The sequence below is a fragment of the Juglans microcarpa x Juglans regia genome, chromosome 5D (genome assembly GCF_004785595.1).
Source record: "Juglans microcarpa x Juglans regia isolate MS1-56 chromosome 5D, Jm3101_v1.0, whole genome shotgun sequence".
Taxonomy (NCBI): Eukaryota; Viridiplantae; Streptophyta; class Magnoliopsida; order Fagales; family Juglandaceae; genus Juglans; species Juglans microcarpa x Juglans regia.
This window is the reverse complement of record NC_054602.1, coordinates 18,947,804-18,969,598: the sequence shown is the minus strand read 5'-3', so window position 1 is coordinate 18,969,598 and position 21,795 is coordinate 18,947,804. Positions and strand designations below refer to the sequence as shown.

Genomic DNA, 21,795 nt, shown 5'->3' with positions numbered 1-21,795 from the left:
ACAGTATAGCGACTGGTAGACAGAGGAGGCAGATTAGACCACCTCAGAGGTATGCTCATGCAGATATGGTTATGTATGCTCTTACTACGGCAGAGAATATAGTTGGTCAGGAACCTTCCAGTTATTCAGAAGCTGTCAAGAGCGTAGAATCTGCACAGTGGTGCGCAGCTATGACCGAAGAGATTGAGTCTCTTCACAAAAACCAAACATGGGATTTGGTTCTGTTGCCAAAGAAGGTAAAGACTGTTGGCTGCAAATGGATTTTCAAAAGAAAAGAGGGAATCCAGGGTGATACAGATGCAAGGTACAAGGCACGCTTAGTTGCTAAGGGCTTCAGTCAGAGAGAAGGCATCGACTTCACTGAAGTCTTCTCTCCAGTGGTGAAACACAGTTCGATCAGATTGCTACTAGCTTTAGTAGCATTGTATGACTTAGAGCTACAGCAACTTGATGTTAAAACAGCGTTCTTACATGGTGAACTTGAAGAAACCATTTACATGCATCAGCCAGAGGGATTCATTGTTGAAAACAAAGAAGATCATGTGTGCAGATTGAAGAAGTCTTTATATGGTTTGAAGCAGTCGCCAAGGCAATGGTATAAGCGGTTTGATTCCTTTATGATTGATCATGGTTATTTGAGAAGTAACTATGATAGTTGTGTTTATCATAAGGAATTATCTGATAAGTCTTTCATTTATTTGCTATTATATGTTGATGATATGCTTATTGCTGCTAGAAGCATATTTGACATAGGGTTGTTAAAGACCCAACTCAGAAATGAGTTTGAAAATAATTCAATTCAATTTAATTTTAAATTGAATTTAATATTTAAATATTTAATTTTTAAATATTTAAATTTTAAATTATTAAATTCATCTAAATTCAAAATATATTTATATTTATGATCTACAATCTTTTTCAATTCAATACTTATTTACATGCAGGACTCATAACTTTTTTCAACGTCTCATAGATACATCTAAACTCATCTTGATATCCAAATAAATTTTCTGTAACATGTTAATTGCGGATTTTGCGGTTTGACCCGCAAATTATTGCCACCCTACCTCTCAATTCAAAACCATAATAGAATTCATGAACATATATATAATTTGAGTTTTTGTGTTAGAAATTACACCAGCTATTCAAGTAACCCTTCTACGTCCTTTGTTCTTAATAGAACTTACCAGAGAGGGTAGCTTTCCATATTATAAATGCTTTCATCTTTCTGATGATGCTATGGTAGAACCAAGATTCAAAGTTATTAGCAAGCATAGAGAGAATTAAAAATAGGAAACATCCCTTGGCATTCTATCTCCAGACTTGAGTTCAGCTCTAGAGGTTTGTTTCTTTTCAGTAACCATTAAAATGTATTCAAATATGTGGGTAACATTGGGTTCTACCTTAGGCTATAAAGTAGGGCAAGAACTAGCATGGAGTTTTCCAACCACTAAATTGGGCCTGCCTCTTTACCAGAACTACTGCTAAGAACAGAAATAGGTTCATTGGAAACATTGGATTTTCTTTCCTGAAGGGCAACCGGGTTTATCATTGGGGCCTTTAGAGACATCATCTTCATCTAGTCAAGAGGATCCTAAACCTCCATTACCTCTATTGTACTGTGACATATGTGAGACTATGAAAGAGTGTACAAATCATCCAGCATAGTAGATTTGCTCTCCAGATACCCTGTGGACATAGGTTTTATGTCAAACCACGTAAATATGTGTCCCTCTCTCTTCTATATTTCTTTTATTATTTACTGCTATGGATAAACGTAAGAACCCATACCGATGCTCAAGCAGCCATTGTGGGTAGAGGATGGCTCCTCCTTCCTCTTCGGCTTGTCCAAAAAATGTATCAACACAAAGAATGCGAATAGAGAGCAAGGAAGAATCAAATTAGAAGAAAATTGAGGAGAGAGGGCAATTTGGGTTAAGATCCGGGGGAAGGGGAAGAAACTCGAGCAGTGCAGAGGGTTGACCTCCTGAGAGCTCAAGGGCATAAATGAAAAAAAAAAAAACACCACCATCATTAACCAATGGCATGCGTGGAATACTAGTTTTAACCATTCAGGTAAAATACTACCCAAGCATGTAACATCTCGTTCCCGTAGATCCAGAGAGTTAGCTCCTTGTAACCTAAAATTATCTCCCATAACATATTTATATATTCCAAATTCCCCATAAAATACAAATTTATTTATTTTATGAGTTATCAACAACTCAGTAAGCAAATAACATATACCAGTATATAAACAAGAGTATTTACAAAGTTTAGAATGCAGAACAAAATATTTTTATTTTCAGAATGAAAAATTAGAACATGTTATCAAAAATATCAAAGCGAAAATTCAAAAATATTCTTATTAAAAATTCATTTGGCATAACATAATTGAAACATTACATCATAAAAGAATTCCATGTTTAACCCCCATCGTAGAGTTGTGCAAACCCCAACGGCAAACCAAGTAGAAACAGAATATGAAATATTCCCCTTATTATTCTCGGAGCTCCGAGTGTGCACACAGGAAAGACCAAATAGGAAACCACTTTGGCTTCCAGAGTGGGTGCACCGAAAATAGAAAATTTAGTACCAACCAGAACAGACACCACAGTTTTACACCCGTGGTAAGGTCAGAACATAACAAAAATAAAATGTCATGTCAGAGGTTTTCAGAAATCACATCATATCATATCAAAGTACAAAACATATTCAGAACACCATAGAATCATATCATAATAAAAAATTTAAGGGCTAATATTAGGACCTATAACCTGAAAGTAATCTTTTTGTCGGAAACTTTGGTGACGGATGAATGCACCAAATCTATTGTAAATAGTTTAGATTTCTAACATTTTGTTCATTTTCCAACAACTTGTAAAAAATTGGGTCTCTTACTTTTGTGGCATCTGGGTGTAGAATTGTAACTTGTACAAATTAATATGAATGCAATTTCAGTTTTTAATCTACTCGGATCCTCCTTATTAACCATGGTTAATTACATATGTATATGCACCAGCCCAATGGAACTTCAAAGAAAATTTTTGGAAACATGTGGACTCAATATACCAAGCATTTTCGGGCCCTTGGGTTTGCATGGGTGATTTCAATGTTCTCATTGATCAGTCTGAGAATCAAGGTGGGCACCCAACTAACATCAACAAAAGCGAAGGTCTCTGACGAATAGAAATGGCCTCATTGACATAGGCTTCACGGGTCCGAAATTCACATGGTCAAATAACATATATGGGAAAGCCCTTATAAGAGAATGACTAGACCGAGTAATAGCAAACTAAGAATGGAGGTTGTTCTTCTCGGATGCAAAGCTACAACACTTAGCCTCATCAGCATCAGATCATCATCCATTATTATTGCACATCACCACAAACCATTGCCAAACCTCATCTTTCAAGTTTGAAGAATTTTGGATTAGAGAATTGCTTAGCCATCAAATAATTAAGGAGGCATGGGACAGAAGATATCAAGGCAATCAGGCCAATATTCTGTCCACAAGAAAATCAAAGCAACCAAACAAGTACTCAAAAGATGGAATAAAACACACTTTGGGCGTGTCCAGCAGAATATACAAGATCTAGAAAGAGAGTTGCTTGAAATTCAAAACTGTCAAATGACACCTTACAATCAAGAGAAAGAAAGAGCCTTGCAACACAGACTGCACAAACAAAGAGAAAATGAACAAATACTGTGGCGTCAAAAATCATGGATCACCTGGCTCACCTCCACGAATCTCAACACAAAATTCTATCATCTCACAGCAACAATTTGAAGGAGAAGAAATATCATAGACTCCATCAAATTGGGACCAAGTAACTAGACAATGAACTCTCTCATTATTGAATCTTCATTTATAAATCATTTCAGATCAATATATACCACATCCAACCCGCAAATCTTGGAGCAGCTTGAAAATCTTTTTGATAAGCATATTTCAGATCATGATAATGAATTGCTTAATGCGATACCAAGTGAAGAATAAATTTTAAGAGCTCTAAAACAAATCCCAAGACATAAAACACCAGACCCAGATAGCATGACAACTCTTTTCTACAAACATTATTAGGAGATCATAAAAAAAGGTGGTCTAGGCAGTTCAAAATTTTTTTAGATGCGGTAATCTCTTGAAGCAACTAAATCATACCAACGTAGCTCTCATTCCAAAAATTCCAAATCCGAATATCCCAAGCCAATACCGCTCATTAAGCCTCACAAATGTTAGCTACAAATTAGGATGAAAATATTGGCAAACTGCTTAATACTTATGTTACCAAACATTATCTCCCCCATTTCAGACAACTTTTATCCCAGGCCGCAACATAAAAAAATAAAAAATAAAATAAAATAAAATAAAATAAAAACACAATCATTGCGCATGAGCCATTCCACTATCTCAAAAGGAAAATAGGAAAAAAGGGATTAATGGCCATTAAACTTGACATGGAAAAAGCTTTCGATCTAGTGCAATGAGATTTTCTTTTCCGGTGATGAGAGCATTGAGAATAGCCCAAGAAGGGATAAGCTTGATAAAAGAATGTATAACAATGGCAACATTCTCCATCCTCATAAATGGCTCACCGAAAGGATTCTTGACTCGGTCTCAAATGTGCTTCCAAGTGTAGGAGTGTCAAGTTGTATCAAGGATAAGTCCAGGATTGTATTCCATAGGGACAAAGGATTAGCAAAGCATTTGTGAAATTTAATTGGAAAGTATAATGATGTATGAGAAGTGTGAAGAAGTAAAATGAGGTATAAAACTCTTTCTTTTTATATTTTTTTTTATGTATGTATAAACAATGAGCAAAAAGGATTTTAATATATTTCTTTGAAAATGATTTAAGAAGATAAAAAAAAGTATGAATTTAATTCCCGTAAAAATTAAATCAAAACTGAAATTAAAGTTTCTAATCAAATAGGCAAATTAACAAACACTTGAGTTGGGTATGGAACTCTCTTTGTTTCGGTTTCTAGAATATTTTCTCAATTAATAATCCAATCAAGGCATTGATAAAAGGAAGATAAAAAGTTCTGCTCAAGTTTTTGCAATATTTCCCTAAGGGATACACAACTTTACTAACCCAACACACTTTAACAATCAACTGAGAGAAGCCTTGATAATTTTCAAGCAATTGTTGTACCTTACGTCAACAACAAATCAAAAGCAAGAGCTGCACTCTATTTTCAATTCAAATCTGACTAGCAACAAGTGAAATCAATATTCATCAACAAAATATTGCATTAAACTAGAATCCAAAACAAGTCAAGTCTCATTCCACAACTCAAGCTTCAGATTTTAGCTACACATGATATTTCTAACAGTAAAAATTAATCTAAATAAAGTCATAAAAAAATTTGAGAGTAAAATAAACTCAAATGAATTAAACCCTAGAATGCATAAATTAACTTCTCAAAGATAATGTTGTGGTTAAAATGAGCACAAAAGGAAACGAGATCCAAGTTGTGAAACTCAGCTGTCTGAAAAAAAATCAAAGTGAAATGTGAAGAGCCCCCTTTTCCCCCAATAGGAATCCGACGCCCCGTGTATGAATGAAAAGAAAAGCTCCAAAAAATAAAATCCTTTCGGGAATCCAAAGCAAAAAAAGTAAAAATAAAATAAAATAAAATGTGTCCTAGGCCTGATTTTTTTCTTTTCCTTTTATCTCTTCTCTCCGTGCATCCGTTGCGTCTGTCTCTGCTTCTCCAATGTCCAGCCACGAACATACGCAGCCACGTTTCCCCATTTGCCTTCGTTCCACTCGCAAACCATCTTTTTTTCTTTTTGCCCAGGACCACTTTGGCCTTTATTTCCTCCCAGGTGCAACACTTAGGCATGAGACATGCTATTGATCTTCATGGGTTTCCTCTCATGGGCCTAAGTGCTTGTATGTGCACTTAAGTGCTTGATGATGCCTTTTTGGATTTAGTTAAAGACAAGAAAGTCATTTCACATGCAAAAAAAAAATTAAATCACATTATCTAATTAATACTCTTATTTTAATACATAAAACTCTTTTAATCCAAGATATTTAAGAGTATTAATACCGCATAATTGACTATTTATCAATTCTTCAAAGCCCAACAAGGACTCAAACAAGGAGACCCGCTCTGACCATTTCTTTTCAAACTAGTCACAAAGGCACTCTCAAGAATACTGTTAAAAGCGGAAGCACAAAAGACACTTGAAGTAGTAAAAATCAGCAGAAATAGCCCACCCATTTTGCATCTACTTTTTGTGGATGATACAATTATATTTGCAAAAGTCACGAAAAGAAATGTTCAAGTTATCTCAGAAAGCTTAGAAAAATATCAGCAATGAACGGGGCAAAAGGTTAGTCTGAACAAATCCTTCATCTTCATCGCAAGAAATACAAGCCCAACAACCAAAGCATCTATAACATAGTGGCTTCCTTACAAAGCATCTTCAGCAAGAATGAAATACTTGGGCCTACCAACCTCTTTCAACAAAAATAAAAAAAGAGTTACAAAGAAATGTTAAGCAAAGTGAGGAAAAAACTTGAAGGTTGGAAATCAAACCTCTTATCATAGGTAGGAAGAACAATGTTGATCAGATTAATGGCAAGCACAATCCCATCCTACCACATAAGCTCCTTTCAACTCCCAAAATCGGTATGCATGGTGGCCCTCGACACAAGCTTCAAGAATTTTGGTCGAGATTCCCAAAAGACAAAACCCACAATATGACATTAAAATTACGGAAATCCATATGCCTACCAAAAAAATTAGGAGGACTTAGACTCAGATTGATGAAGAAAATGAATCAAGCGTTACTAGTAGAAACTAGATGAGAATTAAGCGAAGGGACACAAAGCTCTGTGGTATTCAATCCTCAAGGAAAAATACCTTCAAAACAAAAATTTATGGGATGCCATACCAAAATTGTCAGACTCAAGCATGTGGAAAGGTTTTCTTCAGACTAGACACATTATAAAAAAAGGACGAGGCTACCAAATTCTTAATGGACTCTTAGTCAATATATGGTCAGAACCACGCATTCCTTCCATCGAAAATTTCAAACCAAAGCCAATCCATGTTATGGACCAAATCTACTATTCCCTCACATTTTCGGATATAATTGTTAACAACCCAAGATCATGAGACACGAAAAAAACGGAAAATCTCTTTGATCAAGAAAGCGTCACAAAAATACAAAAAATTCCATTGCTAACAATTTTACAGGGGCAAGACAAAATTATCTGGACACCAAATCATAACAGGAAATTTTTGGTCAAAATAGCTTATCATGTAACATTCAACAACCGGGGCTTTGAACCATAAGACATAATAATGGAGTTTCCAAGCCTCTCTGAAGTCTAAGAATCCTTGATCGACGCAAGCTATTGCTTTGGAAGATACTTTAGAACATTCTCCCTACCAAAACAAGTATCAACACAATTGTCCCTCAACTTGAATCAACAGAATGTCCATTGTGCAACCATGTGGAAGAAGCTTTGTTACGTCTCTTCGTAGAGTGCCCAATAAATCGGATACTATGGCAACAAAGCAACTAGCCATTAAATCTAGCAAACTTGCCCATCAACTCCATCTCAGACTGGATAAGAATGATCATATATCCTGAACAAACATTGGGACTGCGAGACAAGGAAAAACACCACTTCCAACTATTTGCAATAATCATCATGGATTTTATTTAGAGGCAATGAAATGATACTGTCCATAATCACACTACCCTATCTCTAGGAAAAGTAAATAGTCAACCAAGTCAAATTTATGATAAATACAAAGAAGCATGGGAAAAGAAGCAAAACAGTCAAGAAGAAAATTGGCAACCTCCTCCTCCAAATTTTCATAGCTTCTCCTTTGGCGCAGCAATCAGGAATAATTTCTCAGTGGCATTAGTGGATCAGAGGGACCATAAAGGGGGTATCCTAGAAATCAAAACAGAAAAAATTCAAATTTCAAACCTGCTGGTAGCTGAAGTTTCAGTGGCATTGCAAGCTTCCAAAATGGAAACTCATCAAAATCTATCAATTATTGAAGGCAACGCCCAAAACGTCATCACAACTGTAGAAAGTCTTGACTCCTCACAGTTCTAGCAAGTTTCTCCCATTATTGCAGACATTCAACAAATCCATCGTCATCATCAAGGATGGAAACAAGTAAAAATTTATCAATCTCAAAATTCATGTGCGCACTCAGTGGTACAATGGGCAGCAACCAATCTTATTTTTGGATGCCTACCCCTAGATGAAATCCCTAGATGTTTTCCGTTTATTGAAAGTAGGAAAGACCCACCTTAAACTCTTGTAATTTTGTTTTATTCTATAATATCCTTAATTATAAGAGGGAAAAAAATCCAATGATATGATCATGGAAACAAAGTTTACTTGTACTTTATAATTGATTGGCAAAAATAATTCTGGAAAGCAATAATAATACGTTGGCTAGAAAATTGAAGTTTCCCATCACGGGGTCCAATGGATATTGGTGGTCGGAACCTGGGTACACTTAGTCTGTGTACCGGGTTTTACCCTTTTTTTTTTTTTTTGGATATTTGAATGTTTTGATTTTTGTTTTGGCTTTGGTATGGTGGTATTAAGGTCATGCTCCAATGCCAACCAGAATGTAAGTCATTTTTATCTTCTATTGCTTGTACTGCCTTTAGCTTTGGTGTTCTCAAGACTCCGTGATAGAAAGTCTTCATCTCAGGACAATGTCTCACAATCACTTTATCCAAAAGTTTCTTAGGTTTGGTAATCCATCAAGTTCTAAGGATGTTAATTTGTTGAAAGTAATAGCCACATTGATTCACCATGCTCCATTGCTACAATTTCAGTAATACTTTTGCACTCAGTTAGAGTCATTTTTTTGAGTTGCACCAGAGTTTTGACAATTGAGGATGTTAATAAATTGATCATTCTGTGACAATATGATATGTCCAACTCTATCAATTTTTGAAGAAACATTTTTGAAGAAACATTGAGGACGGCACTAAGTTTTCCAATTTGCCGCATCGTGACAGATGGAGAAATCCCAGATTATGAAAAAGCGAGCATGGTTGGGTGCCATCTTTCCACAAATGTGTAAGCATAGGTTGTAACACCCCTTATTTTAGTGTATTTTTAATTGAAGGGTTATTTTTTTAATTTACATATTGATTCTTTTGTTTTAAGTTTATCGGATTTTTCGTTGGTTTATTTTTATGATTTTTAATTTGTGAAAATTATTTTGATATACTTTCTCAATATTAATTATTGTTATGCATTTAAATTTCTCTTTATTTTAAATTAGTTTATTGTTAGGTTTAATTATTTTATTTTCATTTAATCACTATATTTAAATTATTTTATTTAACATGTTTTAAAATCTTTTTCGTTGGATCATTTGTGTGACCCAAAATGTGAGGATTGGATCTCATTTCTTTCCCTCACTTTTTCTTTTTCCTCTTTTTCTTTTCTTTTTCTCTTCATTTCTTTTTCTCCTATCTCTCTCCTCTTGCGCGGGAATTCCCTCTCTCTCTCTCCCCGTCCATGCATCGTCCTCCACCCAGTGCCTCTGTGCGCCGTCGTGGCCGTCACCGCCCCTCCCAACCTCTTCCCCACTGGCCGACGACCACTCCCCTCCGTTTTCAACCCCTCTCGCACCACCGTGAGCCCCCACTCAAGGCTTCAAGCCGCGGCACTCCTTGTGCTCGCGTGTCGCCATTGGCCACCACCTCTTTAACACATCACTGGCTACCCCCAGCTACCTAACCCACCCATCCTCATCTCCGATTTGCCACCGGTAAAGTCCATCCAACTCTATTTCTGTTTTGGGCTTTTTGGACTTCATCCGCCGCCTACTCCGCCACCCACGGCCAACCACCACCACTATTAGGTTCACCGACATCTCTAAGTCCTTCCATAATAATCTCAAGTCTTCGTTTGTCCCCGTTCAAAATCTACCATTTTGAGACCCGTTGCCGTAGTGCATTTTGCACTATTACGTTGGTGTGCATTTTTCTAAAGAACTTTTGACATTTAAATGTATTTTTGTACTAACCCATTTTTACTGTAATTTGGTTGGTTGTGCCGGACTGAGTTCGAGGAGTAAGGGGGTCGGTTGGATTGGAGGATGAAGTTGTTTGTATGACTAGATTATGTTGTGATTTGTTGGTTGTTGGATATTGTGTTGTATCATATACATTGCATATTTGCACACATGTTCATATTGTAACTGAAAACTGGGTTTTCACATGATTGCATACATGTTCATGTGTATTTTTTAAAAACTAGGTTTTCATGTGAGAAATGGTTTTTGGGTGCGTGTATATCACAACCCCAAGCCAAGATGGGGCATTATCTCGGTGGAGCTCCTTTGGTCACTTGGGAGCGGAATGTACAGAGTGACGTCCCCTGGGTTGTTGCTGGGCGACAACGGGAACGGACAGGATGGTAACACTCTCGTGCAGACTCCGTGGCCATCTACTGGCGGGGGTTAGAGGATATTTGGCCAGGAACGCGCTAGGTGCTGAACTGGGCATTACTCGTTACAAAGTCACTCGCACGGTCGTTACCCGTTGTGTGACAAAGGGAGTCAGGGTGTGCGGATGATCCTTAGGGGAGATCATGGAGCATACAGTTAAAATGGATATTGTGCCATTTTCTGGGAAAATTGTGGATTATTGATTTGGGCCATTTTTTGGGAAAATAGCGGGAAAATGTTTATGGAAATATTTCGGGCCAAAAATGGGATTTTGGCATGCGTTGGAAAATATTCATTTTCAGGGAAAATGTTGTTTTGGGTCTAATGCATATTTCATCATATGCATGCATAATTGTTAGTTGCATTAATTCATTTTTATTCTCGAGGGTTGTTCGGATTATTACTTATCTGCGGTACCGTTTATGGTATTACAGATTTTGATGCAGATGATGCTAAGGTTAAGCCTGAGGATTCGGCTCCACCGGAGGAGTGATATGGTATCACTCATTTATGTATTTGGACCTTATATTAAATTTATTTTTGGGATAACTGTATAACTCTTTTTAAACGTTTTACTTATGTAAACTTGTATTAAACAATACTAGTACTTAGTCGACTTACTTAATCTATCCGCTGCGTTGTTCATTGTACACTGTTGTATGTATACACACTTGGTAATATCGTGAGGATGCGTGACCGTATTGTCATCATCAAAGCGTCTCGACTCCTAAGTTTCCGTACATGGGGGTCGGGGGCGCCACATAGGTAGATTATGGAACTCTTGTCGTCTTAATTGTGCGACTGGATCAACAAGTTCATAAGGGAATCTTTCCTCCTAGCCATTACTCCACACTTGAAGTTCCATCAGATTTGGCAGTCTTGTTATAAGAAAAGGTGGATAAGGAAAATCTGAAAATCTGCTAGGATATATGGTTTGACCGAAGTGTAATGACAAAAGCTCCAAGTCGGGGAATGTACCCTGTGAAGGAATCAAAACGTACATTAAACAAATTAAAGAGATAAAGATCAGTTGGTATTTTTTTTTGTTATACAAATATATTTAAAAAAAAATCGGGTAGCAGGTTGTAAACCCGAGTTCCGGGTTTAAAACCCAGATTCATTAGAGTTCTGGCCAGGGTCTGAGTCGGGCTACCTCGGTCCGAGTTTTGGCACTGATTTGAAACCCAAGTTCCTGTATGGATATACTCGGGTTCCTGAGCGAAACCCGGATGAACAGTCATAGTAATATTATTACATCACTTGCTTAAAGAATCTTATGTTGTGTTGGATTGAACTGAATGTAGCATTCACCTACTCGGATTCAGGTCTTTTAAGTTTTCAAATTTGGACAAGAATTTTGGAAGATCTAAATTACACCTGAGGATGAACCAAATCTTGTAACTTAATTAGCCTTGTAGTACGACCTCGTCAGTTACGAATAATTATTGGATCATAAATACTTAAGTTACAAAGCGATCACACAAAAATAAACTCACAAACTGACATGACTTTATATGAAATGTTAGATCTACTTTAAAATTAAATGAGCTTTATAATTTAATGTATCACATCAAGTTATGAGTTTACTTTTATGAGATTTCTTTGTGGCTAAAATATTTTTTTTATTGGATAATCTTAAAATATAAAGATAATGTTACATCATTAATTAAATATCTAAGTTATTACCCATTTGATAATATATAAATCATCATATAATAGAGTAAAGAAATTACGTACTATGCTTTCGAGCAATTTAAAATTTATGTAAGAACTTTAAAACATAAAAACCTAGAGATAAATAGGTTAACCGAAAATAGGTTGAGGGTTTACTTACAAAATCCAACGATTACAAATAATAAGCTAAAAATGCATATTGAGATTCATTAGACATGGTTATCCGAAATCCTAATTTCTTGAGTGTGAGTGTGTCATGTACATATCTCATGAAACTCATTTCCTCGGTAAGAAGGACTCCTTAACATTCGGACTTCACTCTCAAATCCGAAACTTCGTGAAGAAATCAACCCGAGCATATCTAAGTGTAGTGGCCGTGGCTCTCCTTCCTTTCCAAAACTCTAGCTCACGTGCTTAGTGATAAGGGTGGATTGGTTCTTCCCTTGAGAAGAAAACCCTAGCCCTATCCAAGTGTTCAAGTACAAAAGAAGGCTTAGGTCACCTTCTTTACTCAAAATAGTCGTGTGTGTGTGGATGCTCGTGGGGGTGTAAAATCCTTGGAGTTCGAGACTCTCTTTTTCTTTGGTCGTGTGTGTGTGAGTGCAAGAAACAAGTGAATGGTTCTTACGCCGTGTGCTTCTCCTCTGTAGGTGGTGTTGGTACTCCTCGGTATGCTTGAAATGGTGGTTGGAGGAAGAAGGTAGGTACAAGTGTGGTGTTGGCTGGAGAGAAAATAATGAGAAAGAAAGATAATGGTGTAGCCGTGCGATACAAAGAAGAAATTCAGAAAATGACCAAAGGACTCCCCATTTTCGACTCCCTACTTCTTATTGGCATCTCCTCTCCCTTTGGAAAGCCAAAAGTCTTGGTGCATGGATGCCACTTGGCATCTTGACAGAGCATCTCTTCACCTTCCTCATGATGGAATTGTGTTGGAAAAGCAAATGTCTTTTGGACAAGTGGCATGTTCCTCCATGTGTCTAGGTTCAATGTATTCGATGGCAAAAAGGCCAAAATGCAAACCCTCAATCATCCTTGGGTGAATGAACGTGTGCATGCTTGTCACTTGGCAAGTGGTGCGTGTGTGTGCACGTGGTTTGCCGAAAACCCTTTCACCTCTTCAAGAAAACTCTTCTCTTTCCTAGGCGGGTAGGTGGCATGTGCCTCTTGGCCTTCCCTTGCCGTCCACCTCTTGCACTTCCCCTTACAAAGATTCTTCCAAATCTTATGTGAGTGTGTGCATGTGCCTTCCCCTTACGTATCTTCTTGTAACTTTCATGCTTTCCCCCTCATGCATGACAAGTGTCAATCAAAGGTGGTTGGCTTTTCATAGGGGGCGTGCAACACTATGACCGAAACCCTAGAAACCCCTTAGAGTCTCATGCCTCTGACTTGTAGTGTCCCTATGCCTCTTAGAAATTCTAAATATGACATGTGGCAAAAGATGGGATGTGGCCGAAACCCTAGGGTTACAATGGTAAATTTCGTGTGAAACTTCTTCTATAATCTTTCCTTTTCCAAACCATGAATCACAATTGGCACAAAGTCTGAAAATTCCCTAGAGTGGGCGTGTGGCTTGCGATCCGAAAGCCTCTTGGTGTTCCATATGAACTCCTTAGGAAAATCAGCCCTTTAGTCTTCCCATGCGCCACTTCCCTATGTAAGATCTCTTGGAACTATCTAAAATTGACATGTGGCGAGTGATGGGATTCTTGGTGAGTGTGGGGTGTTTTGGCCAAGTGGCTCTCGGTCTCTCCTATGTGAATCTTATGATTTCCCTTCGAGAAGTCTTCCTGCATGAGTGACATGTGGCAAATCCAATGGCTTGTCACTAAGATAGGCTTGCAAGCCCTTTGGGTTCCCAAACCCTACGTTTCTCTCCCCCTTAGCCCACTATCATGTCCAGATTCATGGATTATGCATGCGTGACAAGTGGCACAAGCCTCACGGTGTGGGGCGTGACCTATGGTCCTTCAGGGCATTTTAGGCTTAAGCCCGCCTAATTGGCTGAAATCCAATGGCTTAAATCACTCTTTTTCTTGGGATTTGTACCTAATCCTGAGCCCAAATGTCTTAATCATTCTATGCCTAAATCATGGCCCTTAATAAAATAAAAACTTAGGCAGCGTAAATATAGATAAAAGTCTAGCTAAGTCCGAATTATCACATGTTGAAGTCTAGAAATGTGGTCGGAGAATATTTCTAAGTTTATTTCTCAATCTATTTGGCTTGACAAAAACTTGTAATGTTTCCTTCCATGATGATATTGATTTTCCTATAAAACAAACATTTTTTTTCCTAATCAAGCTTGCATATATATATATATATATATATATATATATATAAACTAGTTTAAATTACAAATCTATCATTAGGAGGGTCATTTCCACTATTAATAAAGACAATACTAGAGGGTAAGATTGCTACTGGTATGCAACCAATCACTCCCTTGGTTGTGGCCCACTGCGCCACAGAATGCGCAAATCGATTTTGAGATTGATCTATTTTTTTTAAAGCACCATCCTTTGTGAGAAGGTAGGATAATAGCTATGTCTTCAAAGATGGGGGAAGTTTGCTAGACTGAAGATGATCCTTGAATAACCGAGATTACAAGAAGAGAGTCTCCTTCAATTGTGACATCTAAAAAGTGTAAATGCTTTGCCATATTAAGAGCAAGTCTAGCTGCTAGCGCTTCTACTACTACTGGGATTGTTGTGCCAATTTCCTCTGTCCAAATTTCTATTGAATTCGCTTCTGAATCGCGACTTACTACAGAGGCCAAAGAGGACGATAACCTGACTGCTGCATCAAAAGAAACGTTTACATGGTTGGGATGAAGACTTTGCCATAGTAGTGCTAACTTTCTATCTTCTTCATTTCCCAAGCATTTATATATTCTTAATAAGAGAAACCCAATTGTTCTATTGCTTTCCATAGGGACAAGATTGTTTGATTATGGACTATATCGTTTCTTAGTCTCCAGGTCAAATCCAACATCAAAATTGCAAATAGTTGGAAAGGATGCAATTCTTGTGAGCTTAAACCCAATTTTAGCTTTGGGTTGAGAATGAAAGATATCCAATCTTGTATTGTTGCAATTCCAAGGAAGAGAGATTTAGTGGCCACTTGCTTTGACTCTACAAGATTCTTGTAATAGGACACTCAGGAAAGAGATGGAGCAGTGTTTCTTGTTGCTCATTACACAAAGGGCAACTAAAGGAAGGCATAGATGGTAAGAAGCTCTTTACTCTTCCTTTAGTGGGGATTATATCCCAGAGAATTTTCCATAGAAGGAGCTTATGGCTATCATGGACTTTAAGTTTCCAAATCTTCTCTACTGCAATATTAGGATAGTTTACTTGGAGTGCGTTGCCCATTTTTGCTACCAGGTGGTAGGCTGTTTTAACAATGAACTTTCCATTTTGATTTTTGATCCATATGCGGCAATCGTCTCTGAAGCTAGAACAAGGCAATGGTATTTTTTGGATCTCTGAAATGCTTTCATGTTGGAATAGAGTGAGCATTTTTTACAGATTCCAAGAATGGGTTGTTTGGTTGATGAAATCTGAGACTTTGAGGGACGAGGATAAGACTTTGAGGGACGAGGATAAGTCTGTGATATGGCTAAGTGGTATTGGTTTGAAGCTTTCTAGGGAAGGTATCCATGGATCAAACCAGTCTCTCACTAAAGCCGCATTAAAGATCTGATAACACATACCTTGTTCTAACAATTTTCATGTTTACAGTATATTTTTCTAGAAAAATGAGTTAGTAGCTTTTGAAGTCACTTGCCAGAATGTGTTCGTTACCAGATATTTTTTGGATAGAAGCAAATGCCACATATTTGTACTTGGTTGGCTCATCTCCCATCCCATCTTGGCTAGTAGAGCAACATTCATGTTTTCCATCAGCCTCAATCCCAATCCTCCTTCTTTTTTTGGTTGGCAAATCGATTTCTAGGATTTCAAATAGAGCTTGTGCTTTTGATCCTTCTTTGTCCCCCACCAAAAAAGATGTGTCGACATTTGGTATGTGCGAATTGTGCTTGCCACTGTGCGAATTAGCATCGTTCTACCTGCCTGTGATAAGAGTTTTGATTTCCAACCCTCAAGCTTATGTTTAATTTTTACAGCAGCTCACCATAGCTTTCTTTCTTGAATCTTCCAAAAAAGGTTTGGATTCCTAGATATTTCATTCTTTATACTCCAACTTTTTGAGGATGGCTCTTTTTGTTGCTTGGTTTGTATAGCCCGTGATGAGGATTGAGGATTTTGCATTATTGATTCTTTGGCTTGATCATGCTTGATGTTTTTCCATATTCTCATTTATGGTCCTTGTTGCGCTTTCTGTGGCTTCCCCAAATATGATGAGATTATTTGCAAAAAATAGATGGGAGATTGGCGAGCAGTTTCTACTTAGTTTAACTCCTTCAATGTTGTCGATGGCCTCCGATCTAGCGATTAATCTTTATAAAACCTCATAGCTTAATATAAATAGAAAATGTGAGATGAGATCACCTTGTCTGAGACCTCTCTCCGCTTTGAAAAAGCCTCTTGGAGAACCATTTATGAGCACCAAAAAGGATGTCGTCGTTATACATTCTCTGATGAGATTGATCCACTGATTGTTATAGCCTAAAGCCTTCATTACCACAAACAGGAAATCCCATTTTATAAAATCAAAGGCTTTCTCTATGTCTAGCTTGATTGCCATTTGGTCTTTCTTCCTTTTTAGTTTCTTGAGATGGTGAAATAGCTCATGAGCAATAATAGAGTTCTCCCTAATATTGCGACCCAGAACAAACTGGATCGTAGCAATGACTTTTTTTTTAATAATATTCCAGTAATGCTTGTAGAAGAGAGCCATCATGCCATCCGAACCTGGGGCTTTGTGATTCAGGATTTGTTTTAGCGCACCATAAATTTCTTCTTCTTCTGGTATCGCTGTTAAGAAAACATTCTCTTAATCTGATACTTGGTTCTGAAATAAGTCTTCGAGCTCTGTTGGAATGATAGGTTTTGTGGCAGTGTAGATGGCCCTGAAATTATCTATAAAAGCTAATTCAATAATATTTTGATCCACGGTCCAGTTACCTATATTAAGCTTGATGGAGTCAATTCCATTGGTTCACCTCCGAATTGTTGTTGAAAGATGGTAAAACTTTGTATTTACATCTAATGTTATGAGCCAATTAATTCTAGACTTCTGGCCCCCTTGTGTTTCTTCATGTTTCGATTCGTCTTGAAATTTTATTTGCAGCAGGTGTTCTTTCTGAAGACTACTGGGACTAGGTTGGGCGCATTGAAGATGAGTGATCTTTGATTCTAATTGTTGAATATTCCCTTGTATTCTTCTGAAGTGCACTTTGTTCCAGTGCTTGAGCGCTTCTTTTGTAGCTTTAATTTTGCTACAAAGAATGAAAGAGGGATTACCACTGACTTTCTTGCACTATGCTTCCTTGATGATTATTTTGCTAAGAGGTTCTTTGGTCCAAAATTCTTCAAATTTAAAGGAAGGTGCTCTCTTCTATACTTCCACGGTGTCTAACAATAGGGATGATGGTCCGATGCCCCTGATGTGAGATGTTGAATAGTGGCATTAGGGAACAATAGTCTCCATTGTGCACTTGTTATTCCTCTAACAAGTCATTCCTTGATAATTGTTCTACCATGTTGATTATTAGTCCAAGTGAAAGTGGGTCTCGAGAAATCAATATCAACTAATTCATGAGTAGTCATCAAATTTTTTTTAACCACCTATAGAAGAAGAAGTTACCAGACACCCCCTTATTTTTTCTAATTAGTTCACTAGATCATTGAAGTCCCCTATGCATAACCATGGGCTTAGATAAGAGTTGTGGATGGTATCCAAAGAGGTCTAGAAATGCGCTTTTTGTTGCCATCGTGCATAGTATAAACATAAGTGGCTAACCAAGGGTTATGAGAAGGGTCAGTGTAAAACCAAAATAGAAATTGCATTAGTATTCAAATGCACTGGTTATATATCTATACCCGGTCTCCACAACAACAAAAGTCCTCAATTTTTCCCCAAGGCAGGGGAATTAACAAAAAGATGGAAACCTAAGCTATTTACAATAAGGTACCATGGTTTTCGACAAAAATATAATATCCAAATTATACTTTCTAATATTAGCCCTAAGACTTCTGATTGCTTTGGGGCAGGCCAGTCCCCGACAATTCCAAACCAGTGTCTTCATGGAGCCTTTGACGGCCTAGAAGCCCTTGCCTCGCCTACTGCTTTATTCTTCTCTAATGAAACCAATTTTGATGTAGCTCGAGAATAAGACTTATTTTTTATGTAGCCCTTTTTCTTTTGAATTTTCCCAGTGGCTTTTGCCTACATTGAAAGGAGCGTATGAGCATGTCGTTGTCCTCCTTGCTAATATTGATCTACATAGCATGTTCTTCCAGATGATCCTTTGTTAGATTCGGCATTTTGCTTTTAAAATTCTATTCTTCATGCTTATGCTGAGAGTAGGTTCCTTTTCAAAGGGTTGGGGTCCCAAGTGTAGCTAATCTCGGTTCCAAGATGGATTGGGATAAGCTGGACCGGTTCAGAAACTTGCTCAATGCAGATTGAAGGCCTTTCAAAAGACTTGGGCCCATGATAGTTGCTAAAGATAAGTGAGAGCATTGGGCTTGCTTGAATAAATGGGACCATTTTATTGAGTTGGCCCGAGTCTATACCAATATGGCCTTGAGAGGCTTGTGTGGCTTGTAAGTCTTGAGGCCCCGTAAAAGTCTGAGCTGATTCTAGGCCCATAGGAGGAGTTCCACTCGATTGGGCCGAAAGATGGGAATTAAGGGACTCAGTCCATTGAGTTTGATGGGCCTTAAAGCTCATAACAGTTGCATGAATTCGCTTCCAGTTCTCAAACCACGCATCAGGGTTCAATGCATAAGGGTAAGAGAAACTCTGCAGTGCCGATTCAGGTTGCTATGAAGAAGTTGTTGTTCCGTCAGATGGAGTGGGTGTGACTGCTTGTGTTGACTGATGTGAACATATTTGTTGGGAAGGTATTAACTTTCGTAGTAAAGGGGAACATGTTGGTTGGTGGAGCTTCTTTATGATATACAGTGATTTGATGAGGATGGTGAACAGTGACCTGGTGGAAGAGCTAATAGCAAGTTTCGCTACCCTCTGATTTATGGCACCGCTGTGAGCTGTTTGATTTTCCGTTGGTTCCTTCCAGGCGATATTTCCCCTTTGCGTCATGTTTCTTGCAAATTTTCCTTCTCTGGAACTTATTTTGTTCCCTAGAAATCCTGTATTACCAAGTGAACCTTTGCCTGCCAAAAGATCTTCAGAAGATGATTCCCTTATACGAATCTGAATAAAAGGCGGGTTATTGATAGTGAAAGGGGGTTCCTCGACTGGAGTCCTAATTTCTCTAGACAATATGATCGGGGGCCTCTTTGACTCTTCAATTAAAATCCCATTTCCTTTGTCAATCTTTGCTTTATCTGAGGGGTCATTTGTTTTGTTTGGCTCTGAGTCTTTGTCTAATACCATACCAATTGCATTGCTAGTATTTGTTACGTTGACATAGGCCATCGGTCCTTGGAAGACCAAAGAGGGGGGAAAAGCCTTCATGCCCTATATTTCGATTGTAGCAGTAGGATGTGAATTTTCTATGAAGTTTTCCTCTTATGGTAGTTTTTCCATCTAAGTCGACCTAGGGAAGATAGATTGGCCTTGTTGTGGGGGAAGTATGATTCCAGAAGTGTGGTACTTTGCCCTCAGCCATGGGGAATAGGGCAGTTGATCAAGGATGACTTTTAAAAAGTTGCAGAAAATATGGGAGTGCCCCAATCTACCACAGGCATAGCCAAAATCCAAGAGTCTTTCATATTTGAATGATACCCTTGTGTCAATGTTGTCGTTCCTCGAGAGCCAGAAACCTTGTTTGAGAGATTGATTTATATCTGGTTCAACTTTGATCCTAACAAACTTCTCGCAAGTGATTCCAAAATTAGGATCAATATCTATGTCCAATAGTGTTCTTTTTGCTTTCTCAATTTTTGTAGCATTTTGGACAGTAGCGTGATCAAGAGTAAGACTATGAATATGAATATAATAAACTGATGAGTTAAGGCTTATCTCTTGCTAGGTTGATCCAACTGGCCAGTCCTTGAGAATCATAAGATGGTCCTTGAAATTCCAAGGAGTCTGATTTAGAATCCTTTGTTTGTCTCGACCTGATTGGAAAGTGAATTGGAACTTGTTAACATCCAGATCTTTAATGTGGAACTTCTTGTCAAAATTCCATGCTGTTTTGAAAGTGGCAAGTAGTGAGATTTTGTTGAGAGGCCTTGTTGCTACAATTCTTCCAATTAACGCCAACTCGGTTGTTTCATTTGCAGTGTCTTATGCTGGAATGAGGTTGAAGTCCTTCCAAGATAGTGCTTCAGTTTATTGTATAAGAGAGTCCATTTCTATAATGCGAGCTGGAAGATAGCTTACTGATCTGATCTCCAAAGAACGAGAAGTCGAAGTTGACGAGGCTATAAAACAAATATTGCTACATCACTTTCTAAGAAGTATTGGGAAATTAATTGAAAAGTATGACTTTGAGGATCACGTGATCAGAGACACAATTAATGCTAGGCTGAGGCTCCGAATTACACATTCAAACAAGACTAGTAGTTCTAAAAGTTAGCATATATGTTATATATTCAGGTCAGCTTTGGCCTATATATATATCATTAATTATAAATTCTTATTTTCTAAGAAGTCTTTATAAGTTTGAAGCCAACGTTGAATTTTATTACAATCTCCAGGATAGATTAAAAACAATTTCATGCAACTTTGTCAACTAGTCATCATGTTTTGATCATGCATAACAGTTGCAGCTTACTCGTTAAATAAGAAAAATAAAAGGAAAAACTGAGACTGACTCCTTTACATCTACCTAACATATTTTATTAAAAAAATTTATTATAAGCGAATTCACGTATCGAATCACGTACATGATCACATGCTTGAGATCCCAGACTTGAGATATCGATCTGCTCTATCAGAGCGCGTAAGCAAACTCTTTCCCTACCGAGTCAATATTTTCTTTTTTGAAATAATGTTTCTATACCGATTCAATTTTTTCTCGAAATTTGAATTAGTCTGTACGTTGGAAACTGGGCACGTGCCTTTACTGGTAGTCTATAAAAATTGATGAGTATTAATATTAGTTTCTCTATATATATTTTATAATCACATTTTTTGAATATTAATTTTATATATCAAGAAAAATTTCTATACTGACTTATTTATTTTTCCATTGTCAATCTTTGCTTTATCTGAGAGGTCATTTGCTTCCTTTCCAAACCCTCCCACAGCTTAAGCAGATCAGTTTCCATAATACCCCATTTCTGAGTTGCTTTGTGAGACTCAGCCCACACATCACTAGCTGCTGGGCAAAGCCAGAGAACATGCATGACAGTCTCCTCTTCTTTCAAACAGATGGGGCATAAGGGGTTCTCAATAACTTTTTTTGTAAATAGGTTTCCTCTAGTAGCAAGAAGGTTGTTTCTTGCCTTCCATAAAAAAAGCTTCACCTTACCAGGAACTTTCAATTCCCATATGGACTTCCACCTGCTATCTATCTCACCCACCACAGCCTTCTTTCTATTTTCTTCAAAAAAG

At 37.6% G+C, this 21,795-nt stretch overlaps 1 long non-coding RNA gene across 1 annotated transcript; it reads left to right on the top strand.

Moving 5' to 3' along the window:
- Window positions 1–8,971: 8,971 nt before the first annotated feature.
- Window positions 8,972–11,306, top strand: LOC121265959. Its single transcript, XR_005940714.1, has 2 exons — window positions 8,972–9,090; window positions 11,227–11,306. It is a non-coding gene; the product is annotated as an uncharacterized LOC121265959 (long non-coding RNA).
- The last annotated feature ends 10,489 nt before the right edge of the window (window positions 11,307–21,795 follow it).